A 14,294-nucleotide genomic window follows, 5' to 3' on the forward strand; every position below is an offset into this window, starting at 1 on the left:
AAAGATGCTGAAGAACAAGATCATAAGAAAGCAATAATTATAATAATAACATCTAGCATGTATATAACATTTGCCATGTGCAGACACTATGTGTGAATTGTTTTTGTCAGGTAGGAATTTTTATTACCCTGTTTTACACCTACAGAAACAAAATGGATGTGTTTTCCAGGGCCACAGAGCTGGTGTGATAATAGAGCCCACGTTCTTAACCTCATTCTACTAAATGCTCAGAAACAAGGAAAGTGAAATAAATAAAATAAATACTGAAAACCACGGAGCCTGGGTCATCTGTAGCTTCCTAGAGTGTTTTTCCCCCTTTAAAAAAACGGAATTAATAACTTCATCTCACTCCCTCCAAAAGGCCAGGAATGTTGACTCCAAGATAATCCTTGAACAAAAATCAGAAATTCGAGGGGTGCCTGGGTGGCTCAGTGGGTTAAGCAGCTGCCTTCGGCTCAGGTCATGATCTCTGGGTCCTGGGATCAAGTCCCTCGTCGGGCTCCCTGTTCAGCAGGGAACCTGCTTTCCCCTCTCTCTCTGCCTGCCTCTCTGCCTACTTGTGATCTCTCCCTGTCAAATAAATAAATAAAATCTTTAAAAAAAATCAGAAATTCTAGAATCCTTGGGTCATGCAGAGTGGTAGAAATATCCACATGATCCACAGTCTTCTGGTCTCTGCTATATGACAGATTAACCCCTGAGTGTGCACATACATAATTATGCACTTTAAATTGGTTGTTCATATGGAGACCTGGCTGTAGTTGAAAATTTGCTACGAATCTTATTGGAAGGCATGAGATTAAAATAGATGGTAATTGTTTTTCAGCATTCCTCCAGGGCGCAAGTTTTCGAACTCAAAATCTCACAAATCTTTTGGGAAAAAGTCTTTTTAATGCATTTGGGGCCTAATCAGTTGTTTTGCTCCTCAGTGTGATTACTGGTTTGCTCTGTGCAGGACATGAGATGAGGGACTTAAAGTTAAGACACATCCCTCTGTAATTCACTTGATATATTGGAGAAAAAAACTGTACAAGAACACACTTTAAATGAATACTAATATTATCTTAAAATGAGATGCGTCTCTGGCTACTTCTAAATCTTTAAAAATTATGCCTCGAATTTTAAAGAGAGCCTCTATTGATGTGTCCTTCACGCTCACTCACAAGATTAGGCTGAACCCCCTGGGCTGTCCCCCAGCTGCGTTCGTGGTGTCCGAGGATATGCAGAACCAGAATCAACAGATTCATAACAGAGGTTCTGCCTCCCCTGACAAGACAGCTAAGTAGGTCATGATTTTATGCCAAAAGGAAATGGCCTTTTGGTGGCCAAAGGACTGTTTCTTCCTCCTCTGCGGAAACCTGTTATGGTGATCTAGGATTAGCGTCATCACTGTCGGCTCTCATGCCAAGTTCATCACTGTGCCTGCCATCCCCTAACCTGCCCTTCAGCCCCGAAACAGGGGTGGGATTTCTTCTCAAGTATTTTAACATTCAGGAAGGCATTTTATGGTACTATAGCTGTCCGCAGCTTCCAGGGTAAACACGGAACTCTAGCCTACTTATTAGGGCCTGATTTTTGTAATCCCTTAAACTTCTTTCTAAGGCAGAGCCGAGATAACTCAGATCACTCATAATGTTTATCCAGCCATTCGTGGAGCACCTCCTCTCGGTGAGTGACTGCAGTCGTACAAAAGAGGTGGAGGAAAAGTCAGGATGCGGCAAGAGCGGGGGATTCGTTGGTCTTGTGCTTTTCTTTCCGTTCTATCAATTTATGAGGGTGTGCATAAAATAATTTAAACCAGGGGGGAGTTTTTAAAAAGCAGAAGCAATGGTAAGACCTACAAAGTTGTCAGGAAGATAGGTAAATCATTCTGGACTTAAAAGAATGTATCCCACTGTAAATGTTTCCAGAAAATGTGATTCTGCCCTACCATTCGCCACGCCTCCATACAGTAAAAGCAGACGCTTTTGGGGATCTGTGTGCCAAGCTCTACAGCAATAATGGGTCGTTTTACTTAACCTTTTGGTGATCCAAAACCACAAAACAGAGAGAGGTATGATGGTGTTCACCGTGTTCTGGACGAGGAAAGAAGCTTGGCGGGTCAGTAACTCCTCCAACATTACACAATGAATAATGGTAGCACTAGAATGTGAATCCAGACGGCTAGCTCAAAAGTCTCACTCTGCACCCTATCACTTCCCTTGTTATCTGTGGTCAAAGTGAAACAATGAATTATTATTAATTATTTAGAAATTTAATTTTCTAACCAGACACCCCCCTCCCAAAAATAGTGTAGATCTGTGGTTCATAAATTATTATGGTTCATAAATTATTGTCAGATAAAGAAGAGTATATTTATTAGATCTGATGAGGCAGCCATAAACTCAGACAAGGGCATTTATGGGTCCTAAATAGTTGGGGCTTAGGTGCCCTCTCTCCTATGACACTTTCTTTAATCCTTAATTTCACCCTTGTTATATATCCTTCTTAATCTTCCTTCCCTCTCTGAGACCAATTAATTCTCCTTTCTCCTCTAATCTCCCAGGGCACATTTCTGTATAGGTTTGTGACAGCCCTTACTCTCTTTGAATGTTAGGGTTCAAATGAATGCCCCCTCACTGGACAGTGAACTCTTTAAGATCCCTATTTACTGAACACTGAACTTCCAGGGCATGGCAGATAGTAGGTGCACAGTGTTTTTTGATTTTTTTTTTTAATGAATGAATTACAAAAATTACCACAAATTCAATAACGTCACTTTTTCACTTACCTTCAATGGAGAGGACATTCATAGGAGCTGAAAATGGAAACCTTTCTATTCTACTATATGATCTAAGGAGCCAAACGTCTTTGCATTCTATACCTACAGCAAATGTTGGGTACTCAACAAATATTTGTTGAGTAAACTAAAACTAACCATGAGAACTTTCCAGTGAGCTTGCAAGGGGCCCTGTGGGATTTGATACATTTTCCAAATGTCCTACAAAGTCACGTTGTCATTTTGTATAAGTTGACTTAACTGCTTTTGCTTTTGTGTAATCAAAACTGCCTCATTCTGTGAGCCTGGAGGTTGCATTTGAAATTGGTATTAACTGTGTTTTTCTTAGGCTCAGCTTTGTGTCCTGAAACTCCTAACGGATTCTCATTGGCTTTGGTCTCCATTAATATGTCCCACGTGTACCAAGTGGAAAGTTGTCTATAAAATTTTGGAGGAGCCCTTTATGTTGCAAATACTCTGCACTTTTTATACCTTACGTAAGGTTACCAATCCCAACCCCCTTTAGGAGGAACCGCCTCATGTCTATGATGGTAGAGATAAAAATAAAAAGAGAAATAGACTCCAGCTTGAGGCAGCATGGAAGCTGATCAGCTTTTCAGATGCTGTGCTCACTTTGTCTTTGAATGAAGTCAACCTTTATAGAACAGAATTTCTCATAGCTAGTGTCTTTGGGAGACTAAGAAGGGTTTCCTCTCGGGTCTCAAGCATGTTTGAAAATAAAATGGTAGAGGACTAATTAAACAAAAATATCCTCTAACAGACAAAAAAACAAACAACAACAACAAAAAAAAATGGGGGAGAAGGTAGAGCTGGGATGGGATGAGATACAGCCATATTCTGTAGCTGTACCCTTGACTCGCTCATCTTCCTCCCCGTAGATTCCACATCAACTACTGCCTGAAAGATACAGCCATATTCTGTAGCTGTACCCTTGACTCGCTCATCTTCCTCCCCGTAAATTCCACATCAACTACTGCCTGAAAGATACAGCTATATTCTGTAGCTGTACCCTTGACTCGCTCATCTTCCTCCCCGTAGATTCCACATCAACTACTGCCTGAAGGATCTGTCAGTGCCATGCTACTCAACAGCATCCACCCAGTGCTACCCAGGAATCGAATTTGTTGAGTGCACAGTTGGTTGAGTGTTATGTGGCCGATAGAACTCTTTTTCTAGATGAATCCACTTCAAAATTAAAATCTAGATATTGTTATGGATGACATGTAACCTCTTTCTCTAAGATCGCTTCCAGTCAGAGGTTAATCATTTTAGCAAAGAAACAAGAGTAACTGTACTTTCAGTTAAGTCAAATAAATGCACATAAGGTCTTAGCATCAGAAGCATTTATAGGGATGTTTTATCCATTGGCATATTAATTTCCCTCTTCTGTCCATGGACCTAATATAAATCTTATTACAAATCCGATTTCCATTCTCATAATTTTCTTTTTCTCTCTTGCCTCATTTATTTTTTTCCAAAAACTTGGAGCAAAACTGCTTAATTATCCAAAGGGCCCAACGGCTATCAAGTTGTTTAACAATCCTCCATTTGTTTCCACTCTTTAATTACTTTTTACTATCAAGACTGTCACAGCCATCTTGCTAATAAGTTAATTATTCTGAAACAAAGACCAGTTTGGTTTTTTGGGAACTTGGTACACATAGTATTATCACAAAGTACTAGATTTGGGGTTAGTGAGTAAAAGAAAAAATAAGAATGGTTGTTTAAATGGCTCTGCATATGGAAATGACCTTAAAGTTGAAAACAGAGAGGAAAAAAGAAATACGTGTGGGATAACCAAAAACACAGGGTTTGTGCTTCTCAGAGCCAAAATAGCTTAGTTTTTAAGAGCACAGTCATTGTAGTAAGACAGACCTGAGCTCATACCTAAGCTCTGATCTTCACCATTTGTATGACCTTAAGTAAGTAATTACCTTTGCCAGCAAACTAGTTCCTGGGGAGAGTGATCTCTAGGGTTGTTCTGGAGGTTAATTGGGATGTTTGCAAAGTGCTTTGCCCATTGCACCTACTCTATTGAGCATAGAGTAGGTGCTCAATAAATGCTAAGAACTGTCATGCTCAAAAGCTCAGCTGTCACGTCCCTATGCACACAGTCCAGCACACACCTTCTGCATGCACATGTCCAGGGATTTCTGGTAGAGGAAACAGCTACCAGATCCAAAAACCCCAAGAGGACCTCCAAATAATTTCAGGGAACAAGAAGGTACATCACCCAACCCTTCTCAGAAGGCATATCCCAAGACCTTAAGGCAGGTGTCACCCTGGTCTTCTTAAAAGAAACGATGCCTTTCATCCCTTTCCACTGCTCTCCCCTCTCCTTGGCATATAACTTCCCTTCCCATCTTCCTTTTGCCTAGTCTCACTTGTTCACTTGACTCCTGGCTCAGGCTCCTCAACTCCCACACTGCCCACTCGCCCAGCTCCATTTCCCAGGGCGCCCCATGTTCGCCCCCTCACAGCTCCTCCCACACGGAACTGTCATTGATTATTTCCTTATCATATTCTCAACATAGACCTTGATCTCCATGAGGGCAGAAACTTTAATTATTTCCCCCAAATCACACCAACATCATGTTCACATCTCCAACAAGGGGAAGCATTAACATGATCCTTCTAAGAGCTATTTTATGATCCACAATGACTGTTGACTATTCCCGTAAAACGTGTGTCCATAAATGTTAAGTGCAGTCCCAAAGAAATCCTTAAAGAGAAAGACACCTCTCAGTACTGGTAACACAGCATGTGTGTATGAACTACAAAGGAATTTGATGTAAGATTTTAACTTCTTTCCCACTTGTAGGCGATATGTTTCATCATAATGTCCTGCCCTCATATCACAAGATACATTTCCCTCCGCTTTTCATTGTCTAAGCTGACCTCTTCCATCCCACTTGGCCTCTGCCTGAGTCATCCTCACAATTACGAACTGATATTATTTGGCCATGGAAGTTAAAGTCAACACCACTGGAGAGAAAATTTGAAAAAAAAAAATAATAAAAGAATGAAGCATCTCAACTAAGAACAAAGGAAATAGAGAAAAATAAGTAAATATAAGGAACCAGAATGAGTCTGATCTTCACTGGGCCTAAATTAGCCCCAGTCGCACATCTGGTGCTCAGGCAGCACAGCGGTGTTTTCGGGTTCCCAGGGTACCACTTTAGGGCTCGGCTGCAGGAGACACTGGAGCGCTACAGAGAATGGAACCTGTAATTAGAAAAGGTACCAACTGTCACACATGGCTGAAATTTGACTTCTGAGAACTCCTAACCACCTTCTTTAGTTCGGAAGCTTTCTTGGCAGAGCTTTAAATCTCTATCTCACCAACTTGTCGTTTGATAAAACCTCAGACTGCTGGAACGCCTCGAGGAAGAGAGATAGAAGAGCGAATAGAAAGGGGAAATGGGTATTTTAACTCATTGGATTTTCTGGGTAATTCAGTTTGACAAGTGTTCGCTGTTTAACTGCTGCGCTCAGAGCCTTGCAAGGTGCAGCAGAGAAAAACTAGCAGCTGTGCTCTGAGTCTTGTCTACGATGAGTGTGTCTTGTCTATTTTCCACTGTATTCTTTTCATCTTTTTTTAATCAAGCATTTATCAATGTATTTTAGCCCTTATTGGTGCCTTAATAATTACAGAAAGGCTAACATGACCTATTCTCTCCTCCACGCATCTTCAGTGACCGGCACATTCCTGGCACAGTGAGTCTTGATGGAATTGAATTACATCACATGTGCAGGATAAGAGATTGGACAGGATCCGTGTTCATTCCAAGACATGTCCTAAAACTCTGCTTATTTGACAAAAATCCATTCTAACAACCTATTTCCCGGGCTACTGATCTGTTCCTTAAGTTTTGAGGGAAAGACAATGTTTAATAGTAGCATCTTAATAAAATATTAACTTATATTGGCATGTACTAAATAGGGGTTTGTTTCTTCTAGTTCCATGAAGTGTGTATACCTTTTTTGTGCTTTCCGCAGCAACTTAATTGTATTTTACTTTTCTTCTAGCTTGAGCTATCCTTGACATATAACATTGTGTAAGTTTCAGATGTCTAATGTGATGATTTGATACATGTATGTGTTGTGACTTGATTCCCACAATAAGGTTAGTTAACATACCCATCATTTCACATAATGACAACACGTGAATGTGTGTGTGACGAGTACCTTTAAGATCTACTCTCTTAGCAACTTTCACATATATAATACAGTATTGTTAATTGTGGTCACTGGGCTGAATATTAGATCCCCAGAAGGTATTCATCTACTAATTGGAACTTTGTGCCTTTTGTCTGACATCTCCCCATTTCCCCGGCAGCCACCATTCTCCTTCTCTGTTCCTGTAAGTTTGTCTTTTTTTTTTAGATGTCACATGCAGCAACCTAATTTTTAAATTGTCCCATCACGGTGCCCACAGATCAATAAGCAGGACCCTGCCATTTGTTATCCATTCATAATTTGGACATTGGTCTGTCTGCTCTGGGTTCTATCTGAGCCTGCAAAATTTAATACTAGTGACTACACCCGCATGCCCTTCAGCTCAAAAATTGTTCCAGACCCAGTCCCCACCACTGACTTGGATCCTTGATCCAAGGATCCTCCTCTCTGATTGGCAACCTTCTGCATGACCAAAGGCCTGGCCTCTCCTGTCTTATTATGGGGGATGTAGACTTGTCCACCACCCCTGATAAGACAGCCAGAGCAAGGAACTTTAGGAAAGCCGTCCGGAAAGCTGCCTCTTGGTCAGAGGCAGAGCGAAGCTGTGGCTGGGCCACAGAGGGAATTGGCTGAACTAGGCCAGTCCCTAGGCAAGAGTCGATGGGTCCCTGGAGCAGAAGCAGAAGCTGCTTCTCCTACACACCAGACCAGACACAGACCCATAGCAGAAATCTGCTTTCCAGTCCCAAAAAGGATCTTAGAAGGAGGGAAGACTGAGTTGGGATGAAAAGAGACACAGAATCCACACTAGGTAACTTAGGGCAGGGCTATTTGCAGAAAGACATTTTAGAAGGCTTCTAGGGAGGTCACAGCTGGAGTCAAGAGTAGACAAGGAGGGCTGTGGAGCAACAGCTAGTTTCCCTGTGAAATTGGCAGCTTGGAGCTAAAGGCCCCCGGGGAGAGCTCTTTTAGGAGCTAGACTGTCATCTGCCTCTTATGATCAGCTTTGTCTCTCCTTGCTCCTTCAGTGCTCCTGGCCAGTCTACAGAGAGGGAGGTCCTTCTGCCAATAGCTCCAGCCACCTGGTGGGGTGAAAGCATCAAGTATGGTCTAAAAATAGGGAATAGGATCAAGAATGTTTGAGTATATTACTTCTGGACCTGGCTTGGCTTGACTTCTGCAGATTCTTAGAGGTCTGTCCTAGGAGTCTTCCTAGAAGCCTTGATTTCTTCTGCAAGTGCCCAGCTAGGATTAAGTCTACCTGTGGAGCTGGGAGCTGATCCTCACAGCTTTGCTGTGTGGTGGCACTCAAAGTTTGGTGTAGACAGATGCGGATTCAGATCCTGGCTCTACGGCCTGCATGACCTTTAATCTCTCTGGGACCCAGTTCTTGATTCTGGAGATAATGATACCCCTTTTAGGTAACTAGGTGGTGGGCATTAAGGAGGGCACATGATGTAATGAACACTGGGTATTATATGAGACTGATGAATCAGATCCTGGCTCTACGGCCTGCATGACCTTTAATCTCTCTGGGACCCAGTTCTTGATTCTGGAGATAATGATACCCCTTTTAGGTAACTAGGTGGTGGGCATTAAGGAGGGCACATGATGTAATGAACACTGGGTATTATATGAGACTGATGAATCACTGATCTCTCCCTCTGAAAACTAATAATAGACTATGTGTTAATTAATTGAATTTATATTTTAAAATGATATTCCTTTTATAATAATATTATAGGGACTGAATGATAAACACGTATAAAAAAGTTCCAATGGTGAGTGGCATATAGTAGGTGCTCAAAAAATTGAAACTGTGCCTGGTATTTTGTTGATTGGTTGTTGAGCATTGATGCAAATTCTACAAAAAATGACCGCTCAGCCAGTGTAATAAGAATAATCAGAATTCTTAGCCTCCTTTTCCAAGTCTCTAGAGCAGGATCAGTCAGTCATTATTACCTTAAGCTTTCAAGGTCAGGAAGAAACTTTTTCTTAAAACACATCCTAGATATTGCAACAGTTTTCTCTGGAACCTCTTTATTTTGTTAACTTACTCCCGGCAAAACTTTCCAGATGCTGTCTATGATCTGAATATCCAGTGAAATAAGGATTCTATACAAAAAGCTGAGAAGAGTCTTTTACTCAGATATCCACAGCTTTCCAGTGTTCTGTACTCATCACTTTGCATACCAATCATGTCTGTTTTTAGATCTATCTTCTCACGTTTCCCCCTTATTTCATTCTGTTAAGAAATATGTTCTACACATCCCGGTTGAGCAGAGCCATACCACAGGGATTCTGCTCATCAAAATGGGATTGATTTGGCTTTCTCAGACAGAATCCTGTCCCTACCCACCCATCCCACCCCCACCAAATCCATGTAAGTGCTTTCCTTTCAGATTTTGTGATTAATTATGAAGCTTTAGCAACACAGTTCTGCAGAGTAATATAAACTGTCATTACTCCATCACTGATAACTACAGATTTCGCTCCAATTGCCACAGGTCTTTAAATTATTACTATTTTAATGCAATAGCCAATTTTTGTTGGAGAAAAACAAAGTCACTGTGAAGAGGATGCCAGCCCATCAATCAGACAGAGGGAAGTCTCTAAACATCTAAAAAAGAACATCCGAAGGGCCAGGTATCTGCATGTTGAGGGATCTCTAGCAGCAGACGACAAAAACCATTGGTGGAGAATGTGCTTAATTGAAGTCCTTTGCATGAAACCAAGGAGGGGTAAATAATTCAAGAAGCCAGCCCAATGCTCCAAGAATGACACTTACGGGGTATACAAAACCGAGACAATATGAACAGCGGGACCCATTTAGTTCCTCCCCAAACTTAACCAGGGAAACAGTGGGAGTTAGACCTACACTTCATGAAAGGTGCAATCTGGAAAGAGAAATTGAAATGGTATTCTCCTTTCGAGTCCCTTTAGAGACATTTTGTAAACCTAACATTCCTACCTGGCAGAGCAAGGAATGCAGAAAGCCTTGTCTCCATGGAGAAGATTTGGACAGGCTGCTGCAGCCTGAAAAGCAGAGCCCAAAGGAAACAAAACCAAAGCCTCCCGTCTGCCATTAAAATCCTCATGGGGCGCTGCCTCCCCTCCCCCTACTATAATTTCCTTTCCTAACACAGGTATATTTTGTATGGTTTTGAAAGTTGTTCCAACATTTGTTATTCAAATGGAAACATGCATTGGGAGTGAACTGGTCAGTTTGATAAGCATTTCATTTTGAAGCTGCCAGTTGACCTCCCCAGGCCTCTGACATTAAATGACCTGAAACAGATTATGCAGACCATGTCCTCAGTGAGCCTTTCCCCTCAGAATAAGAAAAGAGTTTTGATAAGATTGCCAGACAGAGGGGCACCTGGGTGGCTCAGTTGGTGAAGCATCGGCCTTGGGCTCAGGTAGTGATCTCATGATCTCTGGGTCCTGGGATTGAACACTATGGTGGGGCTCTCTACTCAGTGGGGAGCCTGCTTTCCCCTCTCCTTCTGCCCCTTCCCCCACTTATGTGCACACACGCTCCCTCTCTCACAAATAAATAAATAAAATCTTAAAAAAAAAAAAAAGATTGCCAGACAGATAACAGTCACTGAACAGATTAAGTTGCCCATCTAATCACCGTCTGTCCCAGGAGGCTTGTCTCTGACCTATGAGATGTAAATGAACTTTCATTCCTAGAGCTTCCATCTCCCTCTGGCCACCGTGCCCCTATGGCATCACCATTTCTGCTTCGCGTTGCATTTTGAAATTAACAGCCCAGGTACTAGCAGTTCAAAACCTTTTTCCTTAAAAAGGAAAAAAGGGAAAGAAAAAAAGAAAGAGAAGAAGGAAGGAAGGAAGGAAAAGAAAGAAAGAAAAAGAAAAATAAATCATCACAACCTGAGTTTCAAAACACGACATGAGTTTCGATTTTGCAAACCCGAAAGCTGAGGCTGTCTCGGTGAAGCTGAGGTTTCTCAGCTTTGGCACTCCTGACACTCAGACTGGATAGTTCTCTTGTGTGAGGGGGCTGAACTGTGCACCGTAGGATTTATTCCTCAGTCTTTCTGGCCAGCAATGTCTCCCCTGACTGTTGCGACAACCAAAAATGTCTCCCAACGTTGCCTAATGTTGGGGTGGGGGAGGAAGATGGGGACAGAATTTCTTGCGGTTGAGAACCATTGGTGTATATGATCTGTGCAAAAGCAAGAAAATAAAATGATGATTGAAGAGTCAGTTCTCCTCTTACCATACACACAACCTCTCCAACACTGAATGTTACCATTTTGTAAAACTCTTAGCCACTAAAGTGGCAGTTGTTCTGTTATTACATAATCACAGTGCTCTCCAAGGTCTGTGTGCCACATTATCTGCTAAGAGCATGGAGAGACGAGCCCCAGGCTAGTCCTGGAGTTGTACAAGTGGGATATTGTCCGGGTTCTTTGCAGTGATCCTGATGCAGAAGTAAACGGGCCTCAGCAGCATTCGCTCAATCCAGGGCTAAGTTGGGTTATGTGGGTGTCACTTTCCCTTCTAATAGGTCACGTTCATCATCTTAACGCTTAGGAATTGAAATCTGCCCAGCGTGTAGTAGTTACTCAGCTAACACCTGTTGAATGTTTCTCTGAATGGTGTTTCACCTGTTGCAGTTTGCCTTTTGGCTTGGACAATCTGTGCTAGAACTAAACATAGCTTTGTTCAAGTCAGTCAGAAGATAGAATATCTCCTGGAAATTCTCAAAGTCTCTTGTATTCATTATTCCATAATCCCCAAGCTTAAAAAAAAAAAAAAGGGGTGTGTGTGTGTGCGTGTGTGTGTGTGTCTCTAAAGTACAGAAGCAATCAAAAGATCTGTAAGATACACTCCCTCAAACCCAGGTCGTCACAGAGAGAGAAAAAAGAAGCACTGCACTTTACGCTAGGCTCTATGCTGTGTGTTAAATACACACCATCTCCTTAGGCTTTGCAGCAATCCCGCTGTGTGGGTGTTAAGAACAGGAGAAATAAGTTGCTCAAAGCCAGACAGCTGCTACAAGGGGAAGCAGAAATTCAAACCAAGCTCCAGAGGAGTTTTAAGCTGTCTGAGCCCAGTCCAAAGCCTCCCCTGACTCGCTTGTGTGCCAGGCCTCAGGAGCTTATTGAACGGAGAGCCCTGCCCACCACTGTACAGCCAGCACTGCTGACAGCCCAGCCTCCTCTTCAGCATAGAAGGTGGGGCTTCATCATCCCCACCATGGTGGCGGTCTCTACAGGACATCTCCTGTCCCCCCCCTCCTGTCAGACCAGACCTACAGAGGCTCTGGCCTAGCACTTTAGATTCAGATGTTGTGCAGCTCCCCATGGGGGTGCAGAGGAGTGGGGGGCCAGGAAGGCTTTGCAGTGCCTGCCCCAGTGGCTAGCCAGCACAACCAAGAATTAGAGGGTGCTTAACTCCTCAGAGGCAAAACTTGGACCTGTGGAAGGCAGGAAACCAGGAGCACCTGGGTGGCTCAGTCAGTTAAGGGACTGCCTTCAGCTCAGATCATGATCCCAGGGTCCTGCTCAGCAGGGAGTCTGCTTCTACACCCACCCCCCCACACACATTTCCCCCTCTGCCACTCCTTCCCCTCCCTCTGCCCCGGCCCCTCTCCCTCCCCCTCCAGCACCCTCTCTCCCCCAACACATGCTCTCTCAATCTCTCTCAAAAAATAAACAGAAAGACAGGAAACTAAAAAGAAACAACATATAAATACATGTAAACAACATGTAAAAAACAACATATAAATCCTGTCCCCCCTCCTGTCAGACTCTTCTGAGATGTAGAGGGTCTGTTTAGCCTTTCTAGAGACCAAGCGCCAGCTCTACTTCCTTGGGAAGCTACGGCCAGTCCAGGAATATATTACCTTATATTTGCTTTCCTTTTTCCTTTGCCTTCTCTTTTTTCCTCACACTTACTGCCCTGGGATTACACACACACACACACACACACACACCCTGCAGTAAAGTGTTAACCTATGTTTTGCCTTACGTTCTGTTTTCTAGAGATCCCAAGCTAAAACATAAACTTATGCCCTTTTATTTATAAAATAACAGTGCTGCCACTCATAGCTCAAAAGTCCAAGAAAAAAAATAAAAACAAAATCCCTCTTTAATACGTTACTCCTTACTGATGATAGCTAATAAATATTTTGAAAGAAATAACATGCATGCCTATAAGGAACAGTGCATCAAGATGGCACTCAATGTGTCTTCATTGTCTCCTTCTATCTGCCCTAACCACCAGCTGCTTCTCTTATCTTGCTTTTAGATAAAAAGGACGTGTTAACACTCATTTGAGCAGAAGGCTATATTTGTCCTACTGTGATGGTATCTGTAGGATGGAAAGTGTCAGTCATCCTGAAATCAAGTCCTAGCTCTGCTTACTAGCTGTTTGACTTAAGAAAGTCAAATATCTCTAACTAGGATATTAGAAGGAATCCTAGAAGGAAAACCATCTGTGTCACCTTTCTCATGGGCTGGTGTGACATAGTGAGAGCACTTTGAAACACCATTCAGACGTGTTTTAAGTGTAAGAGGAGATAAGGAAATTACTTTCTAATTTAGGCTTCCAAAATTTCCCTTGCTAAGAATGATGACATGCTTCAGTAAAAAAAATATAAAGGAGTAAATCACTTAAATCTTTGTAAACATCTTCAAGCCAATAATTAAGATTAAAAGCTAAAGAATTGAGACTTCTGACCAAGGTGGAATAAAAGAGACTGGGTTTTCCCTCCCATGTGAAACAGACAAAAGAAAAAGAAAAAAATATTAAAAAAAATTTTTTGAAGATACCTTTTATCAATCACTGAAGTGATTCCTTGAGAGAAAGGAAAGAAATGCAGTGTGCCTGAGGATCGCACTTACTGCTGGCGAGTTTCCCAGGGACAGAGCAGGAAGAAGGAAGCCTTGTGGAAACTGCGCAGACAGAGCGGTGAGTCCAAGAGACCAAGGTGACTGGAGGTCAGAGGACAGAGTACCAGAGACGTGAGCAACGCCGGGAGAGCACTCCGGAGATCTGCCGAGGGTTCCCTTCCCGTATCCAGCCAGGTGTTAAGCAGTGCATGCCTATGAGTGAATTACTGAAACAGAGAGAAAACCACCCAAAAAGATTAGCTGGTGCTACACCAGGCTTGGAATAGTGCCTTTTTCTGCCAAGTGGACTGGAGAACCTCTTAATTCACAAGGTACTAGGTAGAGAACTTGGAAGAACCTTGCCTGCACAGAGGGGAATAATTGGCTGTGCACTAAATGCTGTTCTGGTCCTGCCCAGTAAATCTTTTTTTTTTTTTTTCTACATATTGCATTAAATGTGTAGATTGCTT

General features: G+C 42.4%; 1 protein-coding gene across 2 annotated transcripts in view; it reads left to right on the forward strand.

Moving 5' to 3' along the window:
* Nucleotides 1–14,294, forward strand: part of AK5 (adenylate kinase 5) — a 239,569-nt gene that overhangs the window by 109,498 nt on the left and 115,777 nt on the right. The window lies entirely within an intron of this gene.

This window comes from Neovison vison, chromosome 2, assembly GCF_020171115.1.
Source record: "Neovison vison isolate M4711 chromosome 2, ASM_NN_V1, whole genome shotgun sequence".
In the NCBI taxonomy this organism is placed as follows: Eukaryota; Metazoa; Chordata; class Mammalia; order Carnivora; family Mustelidae; genus Neogale; species Neogale vison.